The sequence below is a fragment of the Drosophila montana genome, unplaced genomic scaffold (genome assembly GCF_035044405.1).
Source record: "Drosophila montana isolate Dmon_TW-CO22-7 unplaced genomic scaffold, ASM3504440v1 contig_3200_1, whole genome shotgun sequence".
Classification (NCBI taxonomy): Eukaryota; Metazoa; Arthropoda; class Insecta; order Diptera; family Drosophilidae; genus Drosophila; species Drosophila montana.
Window position 1 is genome coordinate 9,068,229 of NW_026998080.1, and position 18,622 is coordinate 9,086,850.

At 39.9% G+C, this 18,622-nt stretch overlaps 1 long non-coding RNA gene across 3 annotated transcripts in view; it reads left to right on the forward strand.

Moving 5' to 3' along the window:
- Positions 1–18,622, forward strand: part of LOC135431907 (uncharacterized) — an 83,106-nt gene that overhangs the window by 52,691 nt on the left and 11,793 nt on the right. For 2 of the 3 annotated variants that reach the window (XR_010436860.1, XR_010436861.1), the window contains one exon: positions 5,302–5,595. This is a non-coding gene — a long non-coding RNA (uncharacterized LOC135431907). Of the gene's footprint in view, positions 1–5,032; positions 5,596–18,622 lie in introns of those variants that run through there. The other variant, XR_010436859.1, reaches the window with a different exon arrangement.

Here is an 18,622-nt window from a genome sequence, read left to right on the forward strand (position 1 = left end):
CCCTTACCAATGCGGCACATGAGCTATGTGGAAAGTGTTGGGTTTAAGCTAGCTTGGTGCGGAATTCAAATAATATTCGTATACCTTAGGTCTCCAGATCTATGAAAGTTCTCTTTCTAATCAGAAATTTTGTGTATATAGTTCTGCGTGTTTGTCAAGAGCTACAGTAAGCCCTGCCTAAAAGAACTTCAGCTACCTAATTGCATATATGTAAAGGCAGCTACCGAACCTTATTCCCTTCAGCGTTATGTTAAATGTTGTCAGATAAGTTTCTAGATATTTCCAAGCTGGAACTAATTTAGTTGCCTTGAAACAGCGCAAAGCCTCAGTTAAAGATATGAATTGCAAAAGTACAAATCAGCTTGGTTCCAGGATTGTGTAAAAGAACTAGTTCCAGGAAATTTCAGAATGAGCTTGTATTAAGCTGCCTTGGAAATGTATTGTAAGCAGTACAGTAAAGCTTCTACGTCTCTTGTGATAATGCATATATATACATATATATATATATATATATATAAATATTAATTTATATTTTAGTTTTAAAGGGAGTTCGATCCCTAAACTTCAAGCTGATTAACTTCTTTATATATTATATGTACAAGTTAACAAGTTTTTATTTTGAACTTTTCTATACCACAACAGTTCTTCCTTTATATGTTTTTCTCTTATGCTTAAGTAAAGCCTTCATAGTTTTGTTAGGGCATCTCACATTCGGTGTCTGCCCTTCCCGTAGCTGCATACACATTGTTGCAGTCTCTCTGCTAAATTTACCAGCACTGGGCGAAGAAGTCAACGCTAAAAGTTCTTCAAAAATCCGCACAAAAAGCGACAAAGGCGAAAATAAAATAAAGTAAAATAATATAAAAAAATATAAAAAAAAAAGAAAAAGTAAATAAATATGAAGGAAAATCAAAATGGCGTCGCCTCATATGAATGGCAAATAGCGTAATGCTGCACGTACACGTTGCACGGCCATTGTGTGTGGCAACAATGCAGTTGGCGACTGTGTGGCAACGCTGTGCCACACGCCAGCCACAACTCTGGCAACGCGGGCAACTAGTTAACGAATTCTGGCATTGCATTTGTGTCCACGAGCAAAAGTTTTGCGATGCGCTGCCATTCATTCAATTTTTGTCGCTTTTATTAATGCTGGCTTCTTCTCGGTTGCACCTTCAAGCGGAAACATTTCCGGCTGTGCGGCCAGAGGGGACGGAGGGAGGCAGGCAGGGAGAGAGGGAGCGAGGGGCAGGGCGAACGGAAGTTGAGTTTCAAGTAAATTAACGTTAATTAACGGAAGTTTTTCGGTAAAGTGCGCGACAAAGTGGCAGCCCGCCCAGGTGCGTGCCACCTGAAGCTGCAGCAACTGATGCTCATTGCAACGCCCCTCACCCCTCTCCCCTCACCCCCCACCCCCTCACCACTTCATGGAGCTTGCCTCATCTTAAGCCTGCAGCTTAAGTTAAAGTAGCTGCTGTCAGTTGAAGTGGGCGCCCAACATGCCCCAAGCTGCAAATTAGCCGAGCGAGCGGCTGCTCCTTTACGTGCCAGAGACTGAGATGGAGAGAGAGTGGGTAAGAGGGAGAGAGGGAGAGAGGGAGAGAGGGCGACTTGCCTCACATGTGCTTCAGCTGTGGGTTTGAGCACTTGGCCCGGCTTTGCCTTTGGCTTTCTGCGTGTGCATTCAATGCGCTTTTGAAGGACAATGGAACTTGTTCGCGTCGCCAGCTTCCATTTTCCAGATACTCGAAACGCCCAAACAATGGGCGACAAACAATTGAAATCTGTGTGCGCATTGTTTTAGGCGTATGCCCATACAAATAAAGAGCCTTTAGCTTTTTAGCCAGGGGTTGTGCCGTGCCTCACTCACTCAGCCGCGCTTCAAATGCCACACCCCTGACAACAACTAACCCCCGCTTCAAGCACATGCTGCAGCAATTTGTACAGCTTTTAATTAAGGCCAGCCAAAGACAAGACCACAAAAATATAATATGCTCAAATGCCCAGCCAAATGAGCCCAAAAAATGAGGGGAAAAAAATGAAACGAAACGAAAGGAAAGGAAAGGAAAGGAATTGCCCGGCGAGTGACGAAGGACAATCATAATTGCGGAAGCAGCAGGCCAGGATTTTAGGAGTCTGCCAAGGACTCGCACAAACAATGCACTCGAATGAGAATTTACGACTCGCTGCCCGCTCTCCCCCCTCTCTCTCCCTCTCTCTCTCCCTCTCTCTCTCTCTCTCCGGTCGAGAAATTAATTATCGCATAATTTTCTGGCTCAGTGACATCTGAAGAGTTTCATTTACCACTTTTTGACAGATTTTCGTCCTCATTTTGTGCGCACAATTCAAATTTCGTATTTCGCATTTCGTATTTGTATTTCTGATTGATTGTGAGCTGACATAAAAAAAAAACAAATAAAATAAAAAATAATATAAAAAGGGGGCAGTAAAATGTGCGTCGAGTGCCCTGCGACCAGGTGTCGGCCAGGACAGCAGGCCTTCACATTCCAGGATTAGCAATTTATATTTAAATTTCATTAGAGCAGTGAAATATTTCCCTGACTAGCCAGGACTTAGCTACAGTGAAGCCTGTCTTGACTAACTATCCTGCACTAAAAACATGCTTTAATTGGAATATAAGCTATAGACCAAATTTATGAGTCTTGTTTGGGTCTTATAAATATTTATTATTTATGATCATATATTATTTATTTTTATTATTTATTACTCCGTTTTTTTTTAAATATTTTCAGATATATTTTAAAATTTATTATTTTAGCATTTTTTGCATTATATAAATATTGAAAATGTATTTTATAATATATTTATATATTGCAATAAATATGAATAAAATATTTTATATTTTATTTAATTACTAGATCTTCCAAAATTTCGTCGAAGGATATTTCTAATAATTTATACATATTTTCGTAATATTTAAACAATTTTTTAAAAATATTTTATATATATTTTTCACACTCTTCAAATTGAAACAATATCAATTATGATTAAAGCTTGTCAAAATTAAGATATGTCTGTTCTCATATGTATATATTTTCTATATTTTCCATAACTTCAATTATTCCATAAATAGAAAGCATTTCACAATGCACAAAAATAGATGTATCTTTTACAAATTGGATTGGCTAAACGGAAGATAACTGTGAACAGTGCGCAAATTGTGCAAATACCTTTAAAGAAAGAAAGGCAAGTTAAATTCAAGACATTTGTAAAGAAATTGATATTATTCCATTGAATATTCGCTTGAATTCGACACGCTGCTTCTGTCTGCCGCCCCCATAATACCATGTCACGCCCACATTCCTATGAGTCTGCCTATCTCTGTGTGTGTGTGTGTGTTAGTGTGTTTTCCTTTTCTTGTGCCCTTCTTTTGAGCATCATTATCAAATGTTGTTTGGTAAATCATTGCAAATGTTAATTCAATAGCTCAATCAGAAATCAGGGATAGCTCCAGAGAGTGTGCCAGAGAGAGAGAGAGAGAGAGACAGATAGACAGGGAGAGGGGAAATGGGAGCGGGCATACAAAAGAACTGCGCCTAAGTTCAATGCCAAGTGCCCATTGTTATTGCTGTTCTTCACGTTGTTGTTGCTCTTCTTCTTGTTGTTGTTGTTGCTGTTGCTGTTCGACTGCCCTTAGTCTTGAGCATTTCCTATTGTACGTCGCTGCCCTTGCACCCGCTGCCCCCTCCGCGTGTCTTCTATTTTATCTGTTTGGCGCTTTGTGTTGCCTTGAACAAAAAAAAAAAAAAAATACCAAAAAAAAAACGCAAGACGAAAAATTTGCGATTTCTATGGAGATGCTCTCATTTTTGTGTCGTCCGTGTGTGTGTTTTTTTTCGAGAGGGAGGGTATGGGTTCGTGTGTGTGCGTGTGCGTCTCTTTTGCGATATTCAACAGATGTTGTAATTGCTCATAAAACTTGATGACGCTGGCGCGTTTAAAGCAACAACAACAATAACCGCTCAAAGAGAAAAATATATTCCAAGAGTTTGCATATGGTGATGGGCAACCTCCGTGTGTGTGTGTGCGTGTGTTTACGTGTGTGTATTTATCTTGTCTGTGCCTTTTTAAAATACAAACATACATTGTATTTAAGATGTAGGATACGGGTGCGTATGACTGCGCGTGTGTGTGTGTGTGTGAGCTGCTTGACATCAGAATTCATACGTCACAGATTTGCATATGCTTATTTCGAACAATATGTGACTTGGCTTTCTCTTCATTTTCCTTTTAGAATCAACCCAAAGAGAAGGGGTATTTTTTTTTATGATTTTTCTGCGGACTTGGCAAAATGTTCTTAACTAATTTGACTGCAACCGAAACACCGTCAGCAACCGGCAGCCAATCGCATTGTGCCGCTGTGACGCAAACAAAGGACTCTTCGCTCTCTCTAGCGCTACCTTTCTCGCTCCCACTAGCTGTGCGCTGGGCAAGTCCCAGGGCTAGCGTCAACGGAAACATGCCGTTGACATGTGTTTTGCAAATGTTACGCTGCCTTTGGCATTCGCCTCTTGTTTCAATTTCTTTTTTTTCTCCTTTAACTACAAATGTTTTTACGTTAAAAAAAAACACACACACATTGGAACAACAAGAACGGCAAAATACATGTTTTCTAATGCGCGATAAAATATATATTTCTGATAAAATGTGTTGGTTGCCTGGTAGTGCCGTCTCTTTCCCACGCGCAACACCACAAGCGATCGGCGATGTCGTGGTCGCTGCCGCAGTCGCGGTCGCTGCTGACGTCGACAGCATAGCAAACTGATAAGCTGAGCGCAGGCACAGCATGGCAATGGAACGTGCGCCCGCTCTCTGCTCTAATACACTAACAATGTGTCCGTTGCTGCACGACTGCACCCAGGAGCGCCAAAGTGAGCGAGCGACTGTTCAAGGCATATGTGCGCACTTAAATAATTTAGGCGGCAGGGTATACAGAATGCGGCGCGTCAAAATCAATTTGTTTGCGTTTCACTTCATTTCGTTTCGTTTGCGTTTCGCGCGTTTCAAAACTGAATTCAATTTCGACTGCGTTTTTCAACTGTGCTTTTTTTTCTGTTCTTTCTTTTCTGCGTTCTGTGCTCAGTTGTTGTGCGTCAGCGTTGGCGTGCAGAGCGCCAGCGGCAGCGGCTGCTTAAGGATGTGTGCGTTTCTGTGTGTGTGTGTGTGTGTGTGGGTTGGGTGTGCTGGCCGTGCTGATAAACCTTATATATACATATACACAACAATTTATATGCTTTATCAAGTGTTTAAGTACGAAAATTCTGTGCTCTATTCATTTAACAGCTTTGGCCGTGCCACGCGCGTTATCATTGGACACATAATTGCCCTCAATCGGGCTAAATGAAAACAACTCGTTGACGTTGCCGCCCCACAAAAAAAAAAAAAGAAGTGTTTCGAGTAAGAAAAGCCTACTACTATATCGTCTATAAGTAAGCGCACACTCCGCTCATATAACAATTAAGCGCAACGCGTCGCTTAATTGAAATGTTTCAAGGCAAACAAATCAACGGGACAGACCGAAGCCCCAACAAATTGTGGCACGCAAATTGGAATTTCATTGTCTTCCACTGACAACGGGTGAGTTTTTTTTTTCATTTTCATTTATTTTTTTTCTTTCATTTTTTTGGCTTTCTTTAACCATCTATATCCATTATGTTTGTATGATTGTGGCTATGTCTTCATTTAGATTGTCAATGCCTTCAAATGTTGCCTCCTTTTGGCATTACGCATATGCCACATGGCCATCATAAAAGAACACGTACTGTATTCCATATGGAGGCACTCTACTCACTGTACACATATACACACATACATATGTACATCTGTACATACTCATACATACATATGTCTACCCACTTATATGGTCGAGTAATACCAAAAATACATATGCTTATCGCACCACAAAATGCTCAGCTCGCATTGCTGATAACAAGCATGCTACACACAACATTTATACACACACACACACAGACACACACACATGCACACCATTTGGCACTCAACATTTTGATTATAAAACATTTTGTTTTTTAAAAACTCTTTTAAGCACATTCAAGCACTTGTCAGACTCACGAGTGCTTCATTAGACGTTTTTTATTTCTTTAATCTATTAACAATACTTGATTTAATAATACTATACTACATTCAATCGCATTCCCGTCTAGGTTCTTGCCCTGTTATTAATTACCTGTCTAATCTTTCAGTCCAATCAACAACTTGTCCAAAAATTGTTTTAAAACATTCGAGAAACTCGTGTTCGCCTAACAATAATATTATGCTCTGGTTTGGTCAACAAACTATTTAAATTTCAGCTTCTAGAAAGTTGTTAGATAAAGTTCCATGCGAACAGGATATAAAAACTGTTCCTTGTTACAGTTACGTGCCTTCATTTTCCATGCTTTCCTCTTAACTGGCTTCTACTAATTAGGAACAAGCAAAAAAATTGTAGATATTGTGCTGAAAAACTATGTTGCATAATGCTAGCTGGCTCTTCCTCTTGCTGCCACACCTTCAGGCGTTTGTCTCTCTATGCGGGCAAACAACAAAAATGCCTTGAAAACTTTGCTGGCAAAAAAAAAAAAAGAACAAACCCTTTTTCTCACAATTTGCTCCAGTTGCCGGCCAAACAGGATATTCGGGTTGTTCATTAGGCCAGCGAGCTGCAAATTGCGTTGCATAAACTTTGAACTGCCTCTTGCCACAGATAACCACAGGCAGCGCAGCGCATGCAGCGAGTATACCCTCTCTGTGCAACATATGGGGTATGCTAAAGCAGCTGGCATGTCGGAAATAGGGGGAGAGAAAGCTGGCTTGGTTTAGTTTAAATGACTTTGTGTCCTTTATGTGTCTTTTAACAATTGGAAAACATGAGAAAATATTAAGTTTAAGAAACTTTGGATCATTGGAGTCTTAAAGGTTTTTAAATGTTTGCGATTTTCCGATATGTAAATTCTACTTTTCATATCCTTGTAGGGGCTTTTTGAGTTTTTTGAAATGAGATACATCTCAGACCTCATAAAGTATATATATTCTAGATCAGCATCAACAGCCGCGTAGATATAGCCGTGTCCTTCCAGCAGTCTGTCCTGCTATGGGATATCCCACCAATATCGAACGACTGTAACATTTAGCTGCCATAGGATCAGCCGGACGAATATAAAGTTCTTGCAAGAGAAACCTTTTGTGTGTTTTCAAGATGTCTTAAAATCGTATTAACATCGGACTACCATTGAAATGATCGGTCGGACATAAAGGTCTTGTATGAAAAACTGATCTGTTTATCCAGATATCTTCACCCAAAGTGTCATCTACTAATTTAACTATTTTGCTTATCAACAAGCCATGTCTTCTCAGTCTCGCACTAGTATGCTATATAGCTCTATAGGAAGAATCAATTGATAAATTAGCCAAATGTCTACAAGGGTATTAAGACTTCGATATGCCGAAGATATCCTTATTTACTCGCTTTTATATATTTTTACAGTTTATTTGAGGCTTTATTTGATTCTTTTGCAATTTGTAATTCTTTTTTATATAATTTTTTTCTGTGTGTATTTTTTATTCAGTTTCATATTCAGAGATTCGTGCTCGCTCTCGCATGTGTCATAAATTTCGCTTTTATCATATTATTTAATTTGGTGTTGTGAGGCGCGCAAAACTTAACGGACACACAAATACATGCGAATGCATGTGTATATATGTGTGTGTATATATATATATGTATATATATATATGTGTGCTTAAATATGTGTGTTCTGCTATATAGAATAAACAGTGCTCCAGTGGGATATGATAGCGACTGTTACACACACACACACACACAGCAACACACACTCACACACACACATACAGCAAGCAAATACATGTGCACAATCTGTATCTGTGGCTGCAGCTGCATATACATATACATATGTAGATACATTTATATTTATATGTCTATATAATGCGCGTCGCGGGATTGTGTGTGCGTGTGTACATGTGTGTGTGTGTGTGTGTGTGTGTGTGCCTGTTGTCGGCTTGGCATGCCGTAGCAATAACAGTTAATTTATTCCAATTAAGGGATTTTCCTGTTGAATATGCGACTCTTTCGCTATGTGCGCCGATTACACACACACACACACACACACACACACACACACACCCCCAATTCCCCGCCACCCTCTACGTAGCCCCTACTCACGGCACAGTAGCAGACCCCTTGACAGTTACAAGCCCAATTCGCTGTACTGACGACCCCCCAAAGCCCCCCTCCCCCCGCCAGGCAGCCAGCCCCCTCTTCGGCTGCTACCTTGCCAAATGAAATTGTCCAGCTGGCTACCGCCTGCCCCGCCTCTCTTTTTATGCCCGCCCCCCCCCCCCTCTCTCTTAGTCGCACACTCTCACTCTTTTGTTGAATTGTTTGCCTTTTGGGATTTTTGCTGTCTGTTTGTTGTTGTTGTTGTTGTTGTCAGCAGCCTTGTCGCTAAATTTACACACACACTCACACATCGCGTTCTTTTTTTTTTATTATATTAGAATGGAAAAAAATTAGCAACATGTCGTTGTCGTTGTCGTTGTCGTTGTCGTTGCTGTTGTCCTGCCTCCTGGCACACATAATATATATATATATATATATAATTTTTTTTGCTGCCCCTGCTTGCATAATCCTTGCGGGATTTGCCACACATGACAGCAGAACGTGCCGCTGGAATTCCTCTGTCCTTGTGCTAATTTTGTGTCAGCCAACTCACGCCCTCTGTCCCCTCTCTCTCCCCCCTCTCTCCCCTCTCTCTCTCTCTCTCTCTGCCCGCTCGAAGTGCCGAGGCCTAATTGTATTTATGCCTCCAATTTTGCGGCGTCCAGCTGCCACATCTTTGGACACATGCGGCATATCCATCAGCGCGTCGCAAACATTTTGATAAATGCCCACAAAAAGCGTTTCAAATAAATAAAAAAATTTTAACGGAAGCGAAATGTATACACACACTGACACACACACACTCATGCTCGCACACACTATGCTTCGATTATTAAAATTCTAATTGAAATTCAAATGTGCGTCGCCTTCTTCTGGCTGTTGTTTGTTTGTTGTCGCTTATCGTTCAAGTGCCCCCCCCCCCCCGGCCCCCCTCCCCCAAAAATGTTGGCGACGCGGCGCGCCGTCGCTGTCATCACATATGTTGCCCCGTTGCTCCGCTGCCCCATTTGCCCCGCTCTGCCCCGCCCCGCCCCGCCGCGGCCCACTTGAGCGGCTTCCGTCATGCGGGCTCAGGAAGTGGACAGTTAAGCGCAGTCGTTCGCGCATATGCCCTCTGCCCTATAAGGCATATGCTAAACCGTTTCGCTAGAGAAGTGAGCGGGGGGGCGGGGGGCAACAACTTTTAGCAGACACTGTTACACTGCTCGTCGCAGTTTCAGTTTTGATCGAATGTGGCGCCCTACCCCGCTCCCCCCAAAACAGTTGTTGCTGTTGTTGTTGTTGTTGCTGCCGTTTTGGCGCACGTCCAAGAGAATTTTCCTAGAGTCGAAACATGAAAAGAAAATAACATTAATTCAATTTGAATTGGTCAAGCATATTTATTGACATATTGAATGCTGTGAGAAATGGGCAATTGATTTGATTTTATGTCGATGGAAACGGAAGGCAATCAATTTTCACAAACTGCAAACAGAATAGAGGTCAGAAAGAAATATAAATAAAATAAAAACTAAATGCATACGTAAATGTTCAAAAATACGAGGAAAAGAAATAAGAAAATAGAAAATAATAATTTGAAAAATAACTGAAATTAAATTAATTTACCCAACTAATTAAAAAGATATATAAATTAATAATAATAATAATAAAGTAAAGAGAATAAATATGAATACATACTTATATTATATAGAAAAAAGTCCAATAATAAATTAAACACATATTTTGTTGACAAACAATATAATTTAATAAAAACTTAATACAGGGACTATTTAGACAATTATTTAACTTTTTCTCTTACCGTAGAAAAAACTCTATAAAGAAACTCAAAAACGATAACTGCGGAATATCTTTAAACTATGTTTTATGCAGGCAATCATGAGAGTAAATGTTTTTATTAAAATGTACATAAATGAGTTTCTCGAATTTTTCGAAGGTTTTTCTTTTTTATTTCAAAATTTCTAAATGAGTTGGGATTTTATATAATTTAATAATTGTGCGTACTTAATTTTGTGATTAATCAAAAGACTTTGGCTGCACGGCGAACTTATTAGATATTTTGAGAGCGGGGTTGCAAATAGGGCTTGTGTTGCCACGTCGTGTGGCATACATATATATGTATGCCTCAATCTGTGTGGCAATGCAAACTAATCTGTCAAATTACTCATGCAAATCACACGGCAAATTTTCTGCAATGGAGGAACCCGCAACCCCAAGCCAGGGCAATTCATGGCTCAGGCTGAGGATTCTTGTTGCTCGTGTTGTTGTTGTTGTCCTGGTTGTTGTTGTTGTAATTGTTGTTGTTGTTGTGGTGGCAGCGCACACATGTAATTGAGCCTGCGGTTGCTTGAGCCTGGCCAGCCTAGCTGTTGTTTGGTGGTGGATTTTCTTGGCCATTTCGCAGGCATTGCCCATCAATTAAATTGACTTTGCCCGGGCCGCAGTTGCTGCTGCTGTTGTTGTTGCTGTTGTTGTCTCTGTCACAGTCTCTATGATTAATTAGCGTCTTAGTCTGACGTTTTTCCCAACAAGCGGAGCTCGACTGTGCGGCCATTAAAACATTTCCAATTGATTGGCTGCCCGGCCTGCCCGGCCTGCCCGGCCTGCCCGGCCTGCTCGCCGTTGCTCCTTGCTCTCCATCTCCGCTTGGATATCAATTATGCATGTGAATTGTCTGGCTGCGAGTGCTCTGGCCACTTATCAGAGACCAGACGACCAGAGGACCAGAAGATTAGAGGACCAGAGTCTCTGCCCTAATCTTTGCATAGCTGCGCAAACGACTTCCCTTCAAATTGTGCCCCGAACTGGGTTCTATTTGGGTTTAACTCACAATTTCTATTTGCATACACAACTCTATGTTTGTCTGTGTGTATTTGTGTATGTGTGTGTGTGTGTTTGCTGCACAGATAAGCAGCCAAAACACACACACACACACCCACCCAAACACATAGACATTTGCTTATCTTTGAGCAAATGCAGTTGTAATTGCCTCGGCTCTTAAGATTAAACACACACAGTGCTTGTCAAACTGTATCGTGAGCTAAATATATACATTTTTTATGGTCTCGCTTTTATCAGCTTTCAAGGGAAATACCAAAGAGCCGTTACTTTTTAATCTTTATTGCATTTTAATATTGTCGTGAACTATATGTAACATTCTTTTTTTTTGGGCTGAAATTTGCCTTTGACTCTCGTGGAATGTTTGCAGACAGTCCATGTTAACTGGCCTCGGATATCTATGTGAAATTTCGCGTAGATGCTGTTTACTGCTGCAGATAAATATATATATATAAATATATATATTCGACTGGATAGTAGCACTATCGCATTAGGCTGTCATAGGACAAATTAGACAGAAATTGAGCACTTCAAAAACTTTTTACATTTTGTGGAAATTGCAAAGGGATTATTAAAAAATGAATACATATTAAAATAACTCAGTTCATATATTGTTGATAAGCCTTTTCCCCTTGTAGATAGCGTATAAAATTTCAAATAATATTTGAAAAAATTAAATTAATTTAGTTTTTAGTTCATTAATCATTCTACAATTTATGAAAATCGCAAAAATAAATCATAAAAATTTAAAAAGAAATTAAACATATTACTTATGAAGAAATTATGTTCTTTGACTTTTCACTTGTGTAGACAACACAAAAGTTTTAAAAAAATGTAGAAAAAATTAAATTAATTTAGCTTCTTACAAGTTGCTTAAAAAGACAAAAAAAAACATAGACTAACATATCACATAGCTGAAATAAGTAAATAATGGACTTGAATTATATTTTAATGTAAATTAATTCGTTTTTAAAAATTTACCTAGCCCAAACTCATATTTTCAAGTATTTATGAATTTATGCCAGAGCAACAAAAGCGCGTACATTTATTTATTTGCTTAAAAAACATAGTTAAATTGGGCTTAAAAATTACGGAGTCGACTTTGGACTGTGGCATTCGTCAGATTGTGTTTATTTTATCGCTTCTTTTCAATCTCAAGTTTCCGCATAACTTTGGCAAAGTCATGTGATCCTCGCAACAAATCGCCAGCACAGCGAAAATATGCCAAATGCCAAGTGACACACAAAGTTGTTGGAATAAACAACAAAAGTGGACAAAGTTGTGGGCAGGCACTTGAAAAATTTGCCCAGCTCAGCAAATTAGCGCCTCTCTCCACACTGCAACAAGAACAGCCGCAACGTGCAACAGTGTTGCATTTCGATATTTATGCATAATTTTGTGTGTTGTTGTTGTTGTTGTTGTTGTCGCTTATCGCTTCAGTTTGCATCAAACAATTGCACATTTCCGTTTGTTGCGTTTATGAATTATGATTTTTAATGTTAATTACATGAATATTTCAAAATTCCAAACAACAAGAACAACAACAACTTTGACAAAGCAACAACAACTTCCGCTGATTTGATTTTGTGGTTTCGTTGAGCTTCATTAAACAAATTGTTGTGTGCTGTTTAGTGCGTATGTGTGTGTGAGTGTGGGCGTGTGTGTGTGAGTGTGGGCGTGGCATGGCTCAATTGCATAATTTATAAACGTTTTGCGTAATTGCAAAATTGTAACATTTATAGCTTCACCAATGTGTGAGCCAAATCAACAATGCCAATCTATGCATAGTTTTTTGCTAATTAAATGCAAATACTAACCACACACACACACACACGCACACACGCACACTCGCACACACACATAAACCCTTGCTGTTGCTATGGCTCGTATCTAATGCTCGATCTGCTTTCAATTTGCATACGATTTTATATTTATGACATTTTCAGTTCGGTTACGTTTTGTTCGTTTTCGTTCTGATTTCTATTTTTTTATTTATTTTTTTTCATTTTGCCCCCACTTAAGCCCCCCCTTGCCCCCCTTTCTCCCCTCGACGGGCGCTGCCCAAATGCTTCACTTGATTGTTTTGATTTTCACTCTTTGGCACATTTCACATGCGAAATTCATTTGAATTGCAGCCGCATTTGCATTTTGCTAAGCACAACACACGCACACTCAGACACACACACACACACACACGTAGGTATGCAAATGTATCTGGACCTAGAGACAGATGTCAACAGGCCGTGTCCATTTGGCCTCTGGCACTTGGCAACATGGTCAACAACAAATAAAGCTCGGCGCGCAAATTGATTTTGTCATATTTCATTTCTTGCGTGCCTTTTGCGACTGCATTGTAAGCGCTTGTCAAACAATTTAACTGCCTGGCAAATATACAAAGGATATTCATGAAGGACACACGACTCCTAACAACAATCAGCTGTTGCTTATTTGTTGTTGTTTTCTTTCGGTTTGGCTGCTGTTAAAGCTATTTTATTTATTCCGGCCCAGTTGTTTACGTCTATTCATGAACAGTTTTGCCAGCCACTGACGCACACTTTTGAGTCTTTGCCAACTGCATTTTCCGAGAGTGAAATCAACAAATTTGTATATTTTTTCAACAATTTTCAGTTCTCTTACAGCTTAGCTGCCGGAATATATATTTATGATATTATTTTCCTTTTGTTCTCATATATTTCGCTATGTTTTGCTCTCGAGTTTTCAGTTCAGTGTTAGTTGCAGTTGGTTTCCTTTGCTTTTTGATTCGAAATTTTCTGAAATATTTCCAGCGCAGTTCTAGAAGAGAAAAAAAAAACAGAAAGTTGAAGTTGATTCTGTGAAGAAATTCTTTTGCTTAGGTTCCTTCCTGGCCAAGTTATTCCTTACAAGCTTCTCTGATCTAGCTAAGATCTGGATCAGTTTATGATCTGGATCTGGTTCAATTTGTGCTAGAATTTTATGATAAAAAAGAAACTAGATATATATCTAGATATATTATATATCACAAGACAACGCAATGCAACTGAACTTTTTTAGTTTAGATATAGATCTTGATATAGATCTTACCTATCGTTAAACCTTATAATATCTTATAATAATAAATTAACGCAATTGTTGAGACTCCTCAAAATTAAATTTCTTACGCAAAACAGATTTTAAAAGAAAATCTAATTAATTATAATTAAATAATCTTTAATTAATTAATATAAATTTATGAAAACTTGAGCACAAGACAATTATGTCGGCAATATAGCAAATATTCTCTTCCCACTTTCCACTTTCCACCCATATTCCACTAATTTATTGCGCGGACAATTTCTTTAACTTTGAACATATTTTAGGCAAGTGCCACAAAGTATGCCATTAAAAAGTGCCGACTTGTGGAAGGGACGGACCGTGAAGATGGGGCATGACAGCGAGTACTTTGTCAACTTGCCACAGTCAACATCTTGGTGCGGTGCGCTTCATTTGCGCTTGCCACAGCCTGCGGCAAGTTGTCGAAGGGGCTTTGCCCAACTTTTGCAGCAACAGCAACAAAGCAAAGCACAAGAGCTCCTCTTCGCTCGCTGCTGTCGCTCTTGTTGCCATGCCACAAAAATCTATTCAAAATTCAAAAATGGCAAGCGTAAAATTGTTTCAATATTCATAACGCTGGGCGCTAAATGCCTCGTTTTTCACAGGGCAAAAGCCACAACGTCCCGACGACGGGCGCATCGATACTCTCAACTAATATGCAAACTAAGCCACACAACGCACCAGCCAAAATCTGCCCCGCAGCAAAATTCTGGCTTTTTTGTCACACGCCCCAGCCACAAGCTCATTTGTGTGTGTGTGTGTGTGTGTGTGTTGGTTGTTGGGTCAACATGCTGCTAAATTTAAAGCACCTGCGCCGGCTGCCGCTCTGATAACGCGGCCCAGACGCTCCAAAGGCCAAAACACACACACTGACACACACACACACTGGCACACACACATACTGACACACACATACAGCCGTGCATGGCCCGTGGCGATAGCGCGACAACACGACAACATGAAACGGCCTACGGCCTGTGTCATGGCCAATTGCCATGGCCATTATTGGTTAGCCAAAGAGCGCCGCGTGGCCCAAATGCAAACAATGGGGCCCATGTCCAGCTGCGGCTCCGTGTTGCCCGTTGCTGCCACAAACTGTGAGCGCTAAATGTTGCCACATAAAAAGCGCACAAAAGCCGATAAGCGAACATTTATGCTCACCAAATCGCCAAAAACTTGCAAAATCTAATTGAAAAATAAAACTGGCTCTGGGCACAAAAAACTATTGCATACTTTTAGGGTCGGGCATTTAAAGCGAATTTAACTGCTGCCGCCTGGCCTCAGCTGAGATTTGTGTAAACTCTTTAACTTCCGGCGGAAGATTTTATGCATGGCAACAGCAGCAGCAGCAGCCGGAGCAGTGGCAGTCGCAGTGGCAGTTGTTGCTGCCCCATAAGCCAGCGCCATCAACATCAACGTGGAGACACTGTCGGCGTGCTGGGACCTCGGGGCTGGCTGCCAGGGTTGCCATGCATCAGCGAGCAGTGAGCATGTTTGTGCCGAAGATTAAAAGCATGTGTCCGGTTTTATGTGCAGCAACTCCTACCCCCACCAACCCTACCACCAGACTGTGTGTTAAAATTTATAACCGTAAAAGTGCAACAGTGAAAAAAGAAAAGTAGCTTTGGCAACCCTGTAGCCAAAAGGCCAGCGACTGGGCAACAACTCTGCCCGACGGACTCGCTGGCTGTTGTTTCTTGTTGTTTTTCTTGTTGTTGTTGATGTTTTTGTTGTCGTTGGGTTTTGCGGCGAGGTGAACCAGCTGCTGGTTCTAGCTGCGCTGGGCAACGTTTTAACGTTTTATGCGGCACACAGATAAGTCCTTTGGCATGCCTTGTGGCGCGTTTCGTTGCATAGTTTTGATTTATTACACAACAACAACGAACAGCTACGAATTCCATTTCAAAATTCATAACGGCGCACACATAAAGTGGCTCTGGCTCTGCTTCTGCCTCTGGCTCTGGCTCTGGCATAAAGGTGGCAGCTCTGCCAACTGTTTACTCCTAGTTTATATGCACAATATTGCCAGCTAATTTCAAGGTTTGCTACGCTCCGCCCCTGTCCCAGCATTTCTGCAGCATTTAAGTCTAAGCACGGCATTCAATTTCGTTGCTGGCTGCAGATTTGCGCATTCCGGAATTGGTTTTCGCTTCAATTCACCGAAAACGGTCGTCAACTTGCAAAATGCCAGCTCATAATCAGGCACATCTGAGTTTTTTCTATTTTGAAAGTTTTTGGGCAGCTCGTCGAAAGAGTTTTAGGCCAGCGCAACTGCAAGAGTTTGTTGTGCAACAATCCAAAATTGCAGCATTAGAGCTGAGCGTGTTGCGATATGCGTGACACGAACAGGCACGAGTCGACACGAGCTGTAAAGCTGAAGAGGAGTTAGACCAGATATAGTTCAGATATGTATATTCAGATATATGTTAAGGCACAATCAAACAGCTAGCTTGGAAGAGCTTAATGTCTAGTTCTTTGGAATTGGAAGAGGTCTAGAAATAAACGTATTTATTAGCATGCTGTTCCAGAGAATGATATTTAAGTATTCGAATGAAAAAAACTAGTTTTTTTATAATTTTCTAAAATACATATAGAAAGGATATACAAAGTATAGTAATACTTATATTGCTTAGTAGCTAGATCTAGTATTTTTTGCATGCTGCTCTGGTCACACAGTTAGAAAATTGCTTTTAATAATTATTTATAACAATTATGTAAATCATCTTCATACCTTTTGCTGCAGCTGTTTCAAATGCTTGCCGCTCACGATATATTTCCTAATGTAGCTCGTGCTTTTATCGCATAACTGTCTTTCAAATCTGTCACGCTGTCATCCCTAGCCAATCATTAGTTATTTCCAGCAAAACAGCTCTAGCATTCAATTGGAAACTAAGCCAAAGCCACTTCAAATCTCGACTCTGTGGCCCTTTGAAAACCATTTGTAAAGCCGCCAACTTGAGCTCCTTCCTCCTCCTCCCCTCTCGCCCACCGCATATAAGCGCCGTATGACTAAAATCAATTAGTGCGCTTTACGAAAATACACTTGAACTAAAAACCGATAGAAAAATGCTTTACAAATTGTGTGCATTCTTCTTTTTCATGTTTTTCGGCATTTGCTTTGAGTATTTTTTTGTGTGTAGCCATTTAAAAATGCATTTTTAGTGCGCGCGCAAAAGTAGGCAACACTTTTTCACACAAATAAAAATATATATTTTATTCCACTTCGCTCGCGCAGTCAGTCTCATGTTTGATTGCTGAATTATTTATGTGTGAGTGTTGGTGCCATTGTTTAATATGTATGTATGTATATTTATGTATATGTATGTGTATATGTATGTATATGTATATATGCAAATGCACTATGCATATGAGCTAGCAGCCGTTGTTGCTTCTATTTTTTTTGTTGGTTTTTTCACTTTTATTGTTGCTTTGCGGCTTTCATTTGCAAATTACTGTGTGCCTGCTGTATATTTTTATGTCCACTTCTGCTGCTGCTGCTTCTTCTTCTAGTTTCTTTGTTTTTCATTTATATATATTTTTTATAATACTCTATTTGCATTGTCCAGCTGTTGTCAAATAGTTCACAATTTTGTCGCCATTTAACATTTAACATTTGAGCATTTGTTTGTTTTCTCTCTCTCTATCTCTGCGTTTTAGAGGCAAATGATTGATTGACAGCTAAAAGCCAAATAATGGTGAGTATCAGCAACAGCACACACTAATGTGTGTGTGTGTGTTACGTGCGTGCGTGTGTGTGTGTATAAATGGCCAGCCTGCGTTTGGGCTCTGGCCGGTGCATTCGTACCCTTATCATTCTCGCGCCCCGTGTGCATATCTAGACAACTGGACGGAGAACTGATAAGGGCTCGTATCACCAAGTCAACTAACTAAGTGCAGCATTAACTAAAATTAAGCATATTTATTTAAGTATTCAAGAGTCATCACATCGAGTTTTAGCATAATTAACTAATTTAAGGCAAACAGTTTAGAGAAATAATAATAATTAAAAGCTCTTAAGACGTAAAGAGCATCTCTTAAGCTGCAATTAGCTGCAGCTAATTACGTCTAGAACTATTTGATGTTCAGTTCTCGTATATATATCCTATATATATATAAAAAGAAGTGTGTGTGTGCTTGTGGCAGGCAGAGTGCAGACAGGCGTAAATGAAACTGACATGGCAAAAAATTAATAAAGAAATAAACAAAAATGGAAAATAAAAATGAGAATGGAAATGCAAAAAATACAAACAGCATTCATGAACCCGCGGGGACCAACACAATAACAACAGCAACAACGTGCCGAGAATCATTTACAAATTAGCTGCAAACAAGCTGCACACATCGGAAAATCGCAAAATCGCAAAATCGGAAAATTGACGCATGGAAAATGTGCTGTGAAAAGCAACTTCAATATTTGTGAATCAGTAGTGTGCATTACAAATTGAATAGACACGCAATGCACAAGATATATCTATATATATATATATATATATATAGATAATCGCAAAAATGTGTACACAC